Source organism: Sprattus sprattus (genome assembly GCF_963457725.1).
Source record: "Sprattus sprattus genome assembly, chromosome: 19".
NCBI lineage: Eukaryota > Metazoa > Chordata > Actinopteri > Clupeiformes > Clupeidae > Sprattus > Sprattus sprattus.
In genome coordinates this window covers 25,262,135-25,272,498 of record NC_137917.1, presented here as the reverse complement: position 1 = coordinate 25,272,498, position 10,364 = coordinate 25,262,135, and positions in this window count along the sequence as shown.

Sequence of the window (10,364 nt, the reverse complement as noted above, 5' to 3'; positions counted from 1 at the left end):
CAGAAATCCACAGACAAATCAACTGACATGCAGCCAGACAGGTAGATGCAGTAGATGCAGTCAGACAGGTGGATGCAGTCAGACAGGTGGATGCAGTCAGACAGCTGGATGCAGTCAGACAGCTGGATGCAGTCAGACAGGTGGATGCAGCCAGACAGGTGGATGCAGTCAGACAGGTGGATGCAGCCAGACAGGTGGATGCAGTCAGACAGGTGGATGCAGCCAGACAGGTGGATGCAGTCAGACAGGTGGATGCAGTCAGACAGGTGGACACTTGACGACCCGCCGGACGAGTGTGTAGACAAACCAGCACAGGCCCCTCCCCCAACCCCCTGGTGGGAGGAAGTGGCGGATCCATGACGGACGGATGGAGAGGGGGAGAGAGAGCGAGCGAGCGGGAGAGAGAAAGAGTGCGCTGCGGCGTGAGGTAGTTGGTTGTATGGTTTCGCATAATAATCAGCCTGGAGATAACTCTACAACCTTCTAGCTTTCTCCGCGGCGACACCAGAAGCTACACGCCGCTCGCGGTTCGACCCGGCCGCTCGGCCCACCCCGACCGCCCCCACAGCCGCCGAAAGCTTTGGCACCGCAACACCGAAGCACCCAGACCCAATCTCCAGGACAACGGCACGGCCGGGGGGGGGGGGGGGAGTCACGTGGTCCGCACTGCAAACATCAGGGAGGACGGCCAGCAAAGTTCACTTTCCAGCCAGACAAGGTTTTTTTTTTCTGTTGAAATAGGTACAGCGCATAATGAGGGATAGATTTGTTTTCCATCTCGAAATTAGCGTTGTGATTCGATGACGGAGAGAGAAGTACATTAATTCAGGTTAGCCTGAGAAGAAAGTGTCCTCAGCAGACTAGGGAGAGCGAGAGAGAGAAAGAGAGAAAGAAAGAAAGAAAGAAAGAAATAGGGGAGCCATGATCCTTTCAGCAGAACTGAATGCAGTCCTCTTCAGTAGCATGCTTGTCTCAAAAGGCATCTTAAAGTCGAGTGCAGGGTCCTTCAGAGTCAGTGTCTCCTCAGCAGTCTGTGTTCGGTGTGTGTGTGTGTGTGTGTGTGTGTGTGTGTGTGTGTGTGTGTGTGTGTGTGTGTGTGTGTGTATGTGTGTGTGTGTGTGTGTGTGTGTGTGTTTTTATGCCTTTATGGGAGCCCACTCCCAGACAGCTCCTTACCCACACTGACCTTGATTTTGCGGTTTTTCAAGGAGCCCACATGCATGAAAGCACTAGATTTTTGTAATTGACCCTTCCCTCATTTATGCGCCGTTATGAGGTTAAGTACAGTTATATGTGTAGAGTAATTGTAGCCATTTTACCACACTAAGTGCTAGGATATTGTTAATTTATAACATGTCAAATCACTAAAGCGCCTGTGTGTGTGTGTGTGTGTGTGTGTGTGTGTGTGTGTGTGTGTGTGTGTGTGTGTGTGTGTGTGTGTGTGTGTGTGTGTGTGTGTGTGTGTGTGTGTGTGTGTGTGTGTGTGTGTGTGTGTGTGTGTGTGTGTGTGTGTGTGTGTGTTTGTGCCTGCCATTGTTAATTGTACTCTGATATAGTGAAACAATATCACATCACCATTCCAAGCCATTATGACGTTCAGCTTCATACTGACAACCTACAGAAAGTCAATTCACCCCTTATCCTTGCTGCATCCTTCAGCGCATCCACTGCGTCGACCCCTTATCCTTGCTGCATCCTTCAGCGCATCCACTGCGGTCGACCAACAGTGTGTCTCGTCGACCGCTGACATTATTATGTTTGAGCTGATTCCTTTCTGCATCTGATGTGAACAGGTGCCTCTTAGGCAAGAGCGGGCGTGACATTCCTCTGCAGTGCTTTTGTCTGCCTGGCTCAGGGCCAGGCTTTCCCACCGTGTGCCGTCTGGTCGTAGCCATACACTGAGCAAGGGCAGCAGCCCATGACTGGCAGCGGAGGAAATCTGCTTCGGGACAAGAGGGTGGCACCCTCTCTTGCTTAAGGCAGGAGCCCAGGCTAGGCTCACTGGCACCTCCGTGGTGGGAGATATCATTTAGGCGTGTGTGTGTGTGTGTGTGTGTCTGTGTGTGTCTGTGTGTGTGTGTGTGTGTGTGTGTGTGTGTGTGTGTGCGCGTGCTTGCGTGTGTGTGTGTGTGTGTGTATATATGTGTGTGTGTGTGTGTGTGTGTGTGTGTGTGTTGTGTTGTGTGTGTGTGTGTCGCATCCCCCCTCCTCCCACCAACACCACCCCGAGCACCGCCCTCCCCCCAGTTAGTCTGGCTGGTGTCTCAGACAGCCAGCATCCGCATTGCGTTGCATCTCTCTCTCTCTCTCTCTCTCTCTCTCTCTCTCTCTCTCTCTCTCTCCCCTCTCTCTCTCTCTCTCTCTCTCTCTCTCTCTCTCTCTCTCTCTCTCTCTCCCCTCTCTCTCTCTCTCTCTCTCTCTCTCTCTCTCTCTCTCTCTCTCTCTCTCTCCCTCTCTTTTTCTCCTTCCCAATAACTTCCACTCTCCCATCTACCTCTTTCCCATCCTCTCTCATTTCTCTCCCTTTCTCTTTTCCCCACTCACTTCTCTCACTCTCTCTCTCTCCATCTTCCTATTTCACATTCTCGGTCACTAGCTCGCCCCCCTCTTCTTTCTCTCTTTCCTTCCATCTCAGTCTCTCTCTCTCTCTCCATCTCAGTCTCTCTCTCTCTCTCTCTCTCCGTCTCTCTCCCCCCCCTGTTTAGAAAGAAAAGGGCATATATCAGCAGTCTGCTGATACTGCTTCTGGCTTGTTCATTTAGCACAAACTCTCACACACACACACACACACACACACACACACAAACACACACACACACACAAACACACACGCACACACAAACACACACGCACACACACACAGACACACACAGACGCAAGGCAAATTCTGAAAGATTTTGTAATGGGTCTAAAGGTTGTTTGATGGTCATGCGAGGACACATTTATTTTATTTTCAATTTCCTTGCAGTTTTGTCCGTCTCCTTCTCATCACCACAACGAAATTGGCCGTTTCAATTTCCCTGCCACCCAGGTTCTCGTCGTCTGGCTCTCATCTTTTGATCTCATCACGCATCTGCGATTGTCTTTGTTTTGTTTTATTGTTGTGTTTTGCCTTGCTCGTCTGCTCTCGATTGTGTCGGCTGGCTGCAGCTTTGGTTGCGGTGGAGGCAGCCCTATAGCCAGGAGCACAATGGCGTGAAGCAATCAGTCAGGGTGGCGGTGTGCGCTCCCACACCAGCACTGAAGATGCCTGTGTGTGTGTGTGTGTGCGTGTGTGTGTGTGTGTGTGTGTGGTGGTGGTGGTGTGCGCTCCCTCTCCTCTGTGTGTGTGTGTGTGCGTGCGTGTGTGTGTGTGTGTGTGGTGGTGGAAGGGTGGGGGTGGTGGTGGTGGGGGGGGGGTTGTGCTGAGGCTCCCTCTCAGTCAGTGTGCTGCAGAGACAGGGAACCTATAGCCGCCATGGAATGACGTCATACCTTTGTGAGGTGAGGCTCGCCTGCCGCCTTTTGTCTGCCGGTGCTCCCCTCTCCGACTCTCTGCACCACTGAGCCTCTCTGGACCAGCGCACTGGACAGGGAGCCAAGTTTGAAGAGCAGTTAGGGTGGGTTGGAACCTATATGTGTGTGTGTGTGTGTGTGTGTGTGTGTGTGTGTCTGTGTGTGTGTGTGTGTGTGTGTGTGTGTGTGTGTGTGTGTGTGGCTTGTCCCCATATCGCAGGAGGGCTCTTAAGATGGACGCTCCGCAGCACCACAGCCACCACACACACACACACACACACACACACACACACACACACTCTTGGCTGTTCAGTGGCTGCTGAGTCCAACCGCAGTCTTGGCCGCTCCACTCTCCTGGCGGTGGTCTGCAGGGCGGCAGCATCTGCGGCAAGTCATTAGGTAGCTTGGCTCGTGGGCACTGGGTCCGGTTCTGTCGCGCCTGAACCCGCATAATGCAAAATACCGGACCAGCGCTCGTCCAGACAGCCCTGCTTAATTGGCTCTTTGTCAGATATATATATTTGCCCCCCCCTAGATCGTAGACACTGAAATTAGAACAGATCTTTTAAAAGCCCACTTGGATGGATCCATATTGGGTCTTTCTAATTGATATTGCTGTTTTTATGAGTCGCTAATGCCTGTTCTAATCCTCTATCTGTCGCTGATGTTTGTGGTCGGACCAAGACAAATTTATTACATGAACCCCCTCAACCCCGACAGGGATAAATCACCCCATACAGACACCTATTCCGTATCAATATTATTGGAGCAAAACCCATTAGGGAGGTGTGCATGGTTGTCTGTGCACGTGTGTGCGTGTGTGTGTGTGTGTCTGTCTGTGCACGTGTGTGTGTGTGTGTCTGTCTGTGTGTGTGTCTGTCTGAGCTTGTGAGAGAGAAAAAGATACAGAGGGAGAGAAAGAGAGAAAGGAAGATTGTGGCAAGCTGCCATCGCCCAACAACCCAACATCTGCCTCTTTGTAACATTAGCCAACAATGTATTTTTCGTGTGTTACAGCATTGCATTCCTCTGTTAATGGACACTCGAGCATCATGTCTGGGATATTTTGGGCAGTGTGTTTTATGCACACTGACCCGCCTTCCCTTTTCCCCCCCTCCGTCTCTCTGTCTCAGTCTGCCATTCACGGCAGCGAGGTGTTGTAGTGTGAGGGGAATCTGATGAGGCATGCAAACACATTGATTGAGGGATTATTGCAGCAAATACAGAGAGTCATATTTTCTCTCAGGTCCGTCTCTCTCCCAGGGCTTTATATACCTTCGATTCTCACCCTGTTTGAAATTCTAATTCTGACCCTCCCCCTCCATTTCCTACCCTTCTTCCTCTCTCCTCTGGTCTCTCCTCTCTGCTCCGCTCTTCTCTCCTCTCCTCTCCTCTTCTCTCCTCCACCCTCCCTCTGTCTCTCACACACATTTTCTCTCCCGCTCCTAGACACACACACACACACACTCAGGCACACACGCACTCCCAGGCGCACAAGCACACAGACTGCAAAAGAGGGGGTGGGTGTGTGTGTGGGGGGGGGGGGGATGGGGTAACGGAGACGTGATGCTTGGAAAACGTGTGTGAGAGAAGGAAAAAGAAGGAGGGGGGGAGCAAGAGAGAGTGAGAAAGAGAGAGGGAGGGAGAGTTTGAGATCGGGCATAGGGCATGCAAAAGTGAGAGAGAAAGATGCTGAGAAAGAGAGAGAGAGAAGGAGAGGGGAGAGAGAGAGACGGCTGTGAGCATGGGACCGCGATGGTGAGAGGGAGGGAAAGAGAAAGAGAGAAGGGGTGTACGTGTGCGAGTGCGTGAGTGTCTGCGCGCGTGTGTGTGAGTGTCTGCGCGTGTGTACTCTGTGTGTCTGCATGTGTGTGCAGGCACATCTCTTGCGTGAGCGTGTGCGTGTACGCATGTGTGTGCGGGAGTGAATGTGTGTGCACGCGTGTGTGTGTTTGTGTGTCTGACGGAGAGGACAGAGGCTGAGCAGGCGGCTGTGCTGGTGGCTGAGATGGGGGGAAGGTAGGCTGTGAATCAATACCCCGGTCTTTAATGTACCTGCTGATGGGCTGGCTGGCTGGCTGGATCAGTGTCTAGGTCCAGCCGACCTCACTCATCCGCCGAAGGAGAGGAGGAGAGGAGAAGGGGGAGAGAGGACAGGAGAGGGGAGGAGAGGAGAGGCAACTGAGGCAGCAGTGACAGACAGCAGACAGTGGCACCAGAGGCAGAGTCTGGCAAGAGGCTGGTTGCCTCTTTTTTTTTTTTTTCAGACACCCCTGTGACTGCTAGCCAGAGAAAGGAAGTCGGCAGTGAAGAAAAGGAAGGAAAGAGGGAGGGCGGAAGGAGGGGAGAGAGGCGAGAGAATCTGATTTCTTCTTCTTCTTCTTCTTCTTCTTCACCCGGGAACAGGGAGTGCAGACTTGTCTTTCTCCGATGGCATCAGACTTCCCGTGGAGGGATACGTTTGGTTTTTACTCGTTTCCGTCCCTCAGCAGGTCTTTTCTATTCCTCTCTCTGTGTCTGTGTTCTCATGTCTGCATCTCTCTCTATGTCTGTGTTCTCACGTCTGCATGTGCTTGTACATGACAAGTGCACATGTGTGCACCTGTGCGTTTCGCAATTACGTTTGTTTCGCAATTACGTTTGTTAAAAAAAAACAGGCTGTCCCCTTAAGTTGAATCATTTTTAAATGTCGTTTCACAAAAAAAGAACGATTTTGTCGATTACTAATATGTTCTTGCCGTCTTCTCTTTCAGCCTTAGGATTTGAATCTTGCTTCCCCATAAGGAAGTCTGTCTGCCTGGGACCTATCCATCCCCTTCCTGCACTTTTAATGCCATACCATGTTAGCGAACAAAAGGACCTTGCAAAATGGGCAGAAGATTCCCGTTTTCCTGGGCACATGAAACAATAGTGCAAGAAGAACCGATTTGGTGAGCATTTGATTGTGATGTGTCCTCTAGGATATACACCTGTGCACATATGGGCGTCTAGTTTTCATGATTAGATGATTGAGCTTGCATTGTACTGAGGGATGTGGAGTAAGGGTGTGTGTGTGGGGCGGGGGGCGGTGGGGGGGGGGGGGGGGGTGTCGTCTTCAAGAGCTAATCATTATCCAATAGAACGCTGACCACCTGATTTAGCAGAAGCACTCCTTCTGATGGATGGGGTCTCAGAATGCCTGAATGTAGAAGGTGTGCTCCACTGAGTCGACTGGAGGTCTGAACTTTTGCTGCAGGCATATACATAATTTATCACGATAAAAGGTTAGCAAAACCTTCAATTCCAACGAATAACTTTAATCGACAAAATGGCGGGCAACTTCATCAAGTGCATTAGTGATTTTATTTAACGTCGAGAACGGGAGAGTTACGTGGTGCGCTTTCGGTAAGATGCTTTTAGTGAACTGAGCCGACGCTTGACAAAGCGCTGACAGCTGCAGTCCTGTGTCGTGTACTGTGAATTTATCAAGCTTGTTGTGGTGAGGTTTTTAACTGAGGTGGTTTTCCATGACACAACACAAGTCTAGTTTCCGTGTTGGTAAAACCAGGTGTCTACCATTAGGGGGCGCCCTCCTGCAGTTCTATTATGTCGCAACTGCATGTCTTTGCAGGGTTAGAACTACGTTTACGCGTTAATGCACAATGCACAGGACTGTCGGAAGTCGTGTTTAACAATAAGATGCCCTACTGATCATTTTAAAAACGCTTCTTTCTGTCTTCACAGGTTGATGCGGACCTTCAAATCTTTAATTTAATTTTATTATTTAATTTTTCTTTTGGGGGGGGGGGGTGGAGACAGGATCCTGCAGGATCTCCATCTTGCCTTGTCCTCACATCACCTGAACCGCTGGAGGGCGTGAGTGTATGACTGGGTTCAGCGGCATCCCAGCGCACACACAGCAGTCGACAGTCGATTTTCTACAGGAAAAGAAGGGAATTACGCAGGCTATACCCGTGGTATTGTGAATAGGGTTTATGTATGACACGACGGAAGGTTTTCTGACTAGTTGCTCAAGAAGACTTAAACGCACAAGATGATGTGATAGAAACTTGTCACACTGGTGCACATTGCTGCGTTTAAAGAGAAGATCTCGGCGGAGCATCTCTGCGGTGTGCTATTGTGGTGAAATGCAGTATCTAATCCTGCCTCCATTGTGTCACCCTGACACTTCTCTAGAAGCTTTCTGTTGCCTGTAAAAAATGTGTGATGTCGTGTATTATTAATAGCATGATGTATAGCGACACCATGCAGCTCATAAAATGCAGTTTGATAGTACACTGCAACATTTGTTTCTCTACACTTCATCACTTCTTTGTTTTTGCAGATGAATTACAAAAGCTGACGAGGAAAAAAAAAAAACGAAAAGCCAAGAATGAAAAAAATCACTATTATGTCTGAGTTTTGAAAAATTGTTTAAGACAAGCCTTTGTGTCCCAGCGTGCACCTCTTTCCCTGAGACCCTTAACCTGTGATGTCATAACAGGTCACAGGTGAGGTCCTCAGGAACAGGGTTTCATGCGTTCTCACCCCAGCAGTCCTGTAGAGCTCGGCTTTACATTCACTTCCCTGAGATAGAGAGACCCATAAGGGATCATCTACGGCTTTAAAACCACTCAAGAATGAAGTGTGCTGATGACCTTTCCTGAAACTGCTGATCTAACTAAAAAGGACCAGACACCCGCAGATTGAACGATGCGCCCTATGAATATTCATCGCAACGATTACTAGCCTTTCATCAGACATTTACCGGGCAAGGGCAGAGAGAGGGAAAAGAGAGAAGAAAAGAGGGTAGGATACTAAACGAAGAAGGAACGAGAGACCGAGGAAGAGGATGAGGAAGAGCAAATTGTTCTTGACTCAAGGGGGCATACCCTTTTGGCTGTCTTTGTTGTTCTCACCCCTGAGAGCTATGACGAGAAGGCAGCCAAGGCCAGTGACCCCGCCATGCAGTCGTCATGCAGTCCTCGCTGAATGTGACGGCTAATAAATGCATCCCTCCTATGGCATAGAAACTCAGCTCTGATATTCTACATGATGTTTCTTCTCTGGCACTACATGAATAAACATGTGTTCTCACAAATGAGTGTCTATTTTTTATGCAATATTTTAAAAAATGTGTACGTTTGTATTTGTGTGTGTGGGTGTGTGTGTGTGTGAGAGAGAGAGAAGGAGATAGATAATCTCTGCATGGTTTAATTCCACTGTGCAAACGAACAGGATAATCGCCTGAAGCATGTGTTGTGCAGAAGAATAAAGATGATCTGAACGTCTGAAAGAGCTCAGAATCCAATCAAGGCCCACACACCCACCAACTTTATTACAGATTCCTCCATTTCCTATATGACTCCTGAAGCTGTTAAAGAACATTAAGATCTCATTAGTAATCCAAGCACCCAGCCACAGTCTGATGAGCCCAGCATATACATAGGGCCAGCGGTGCAGATGGGATTTTTTAACTGGGGGAGATGCTAACATCGCCTAATCAGTTGTGCAGAGTTAATTTCTTATGATTGTTACCTTACATAGGAAGAGTGGTGGGGACGGATCGGGGATACTATGAATCTGGGGGGGACATGTCCCCTCCCGTCCCCAGTGCTATCTGCGCCCCTGACATGGGGCTATTCGGGGGGAAATGCAGTCTGTTTTACCAAAGCCGGCCTTTTTTTTAAACAGATTTCTTTTGGGGGGGGGGGCTTTAATGCCTTTTAATCAGATAGGACAGTAGAGAGAGACAGGAAGTGAGCTGGAGAAAGATCGGGAAATGACCAAGAATCGGACTCGAACCGGGTCCTCATGGGTATTCCGACCCATTCATGGTACAGGGCAGCTGCTGCTTGCGCCACAGCTCCCCCCCAAAGCTGGCCTTTTTAATTAGCACTGTCTGCAGCCCTCACTGTTTCTGAGGTAAGAATGTCGTAGTGCTGGTGTTTTACGTCGCTATGGAGAGTATTGCTTGTGTTTCACGTCACTACGGAGAGTATTGCTGGTGTTTCACGTCGCTATAGAGAGTATTGCTGGTGTTTCACGTCCCTACGGAGAGTATTGCTGGGGTTTCTCGTCGCTATGGAGAGTATTGCTGGGGTTTCACGTCACTATGGAGAGTATTGCTGGGGTTTCTCGTTGCTATGGAGAGTATTGCTGGTGTTTCACGTCGCTAAGGAGAGTATTGCTGGTGTTTCACGTCCCTACGGAAAGTATTGCTGGTATTCTGGTCACATACCCCTGACCCACTGTGAGCCCTTTCGTAACTGTCATTTAGAGCGGGTTGGTAAGCCAGTAGTGGAATAATACGCCAGTAATGAAGCATTACTGTGGGCTGTATGAACTCCTCTAATGCTCTGCTAAGGGAGTTTTGTCAGAGAGGGCCAGAGGGAGGGTGGTGGTGGTGGTGGTGGGGAGGTGAGTGTGTGTGTGTGGGGGGGGGGGGGGTGGGGTGGGGGGGGTCTCTCACAGTCTCTTTGCTCTCGGGGTGAGTGACAGCAGCCCTGTCCAACGGGACGGATTGCTGTGACCGTGGCAGGGCCGGGAGCAGGCCTCTTGCACAATATTGATTGGCTTGTCTTTGTGGAGACAGATGAATGCATTAGTACCCAGCCCGCCCTGCCACTGGAAATATATTAACTTCGTGTATTAGGCACCCTGTCTCGTTGCTATGGTGACGCGCCGAGAGAGAGGGAGAGCAAGAGAGAAAGAGAGAGGGATGGTGGAGGGAGGGCAAGCGAAAGGGGGGAGGGGGGGGGGGGGTTCTAGTGGGGGTTGAGGGGGAGGGGTAGAGGATATGGGATGCAACGAGGCTGTGGGCTTGCTTGATTGGTAGTCTCGCTCTCTTTAACACACACACACACACACACACAGGCAGACTATCTGGT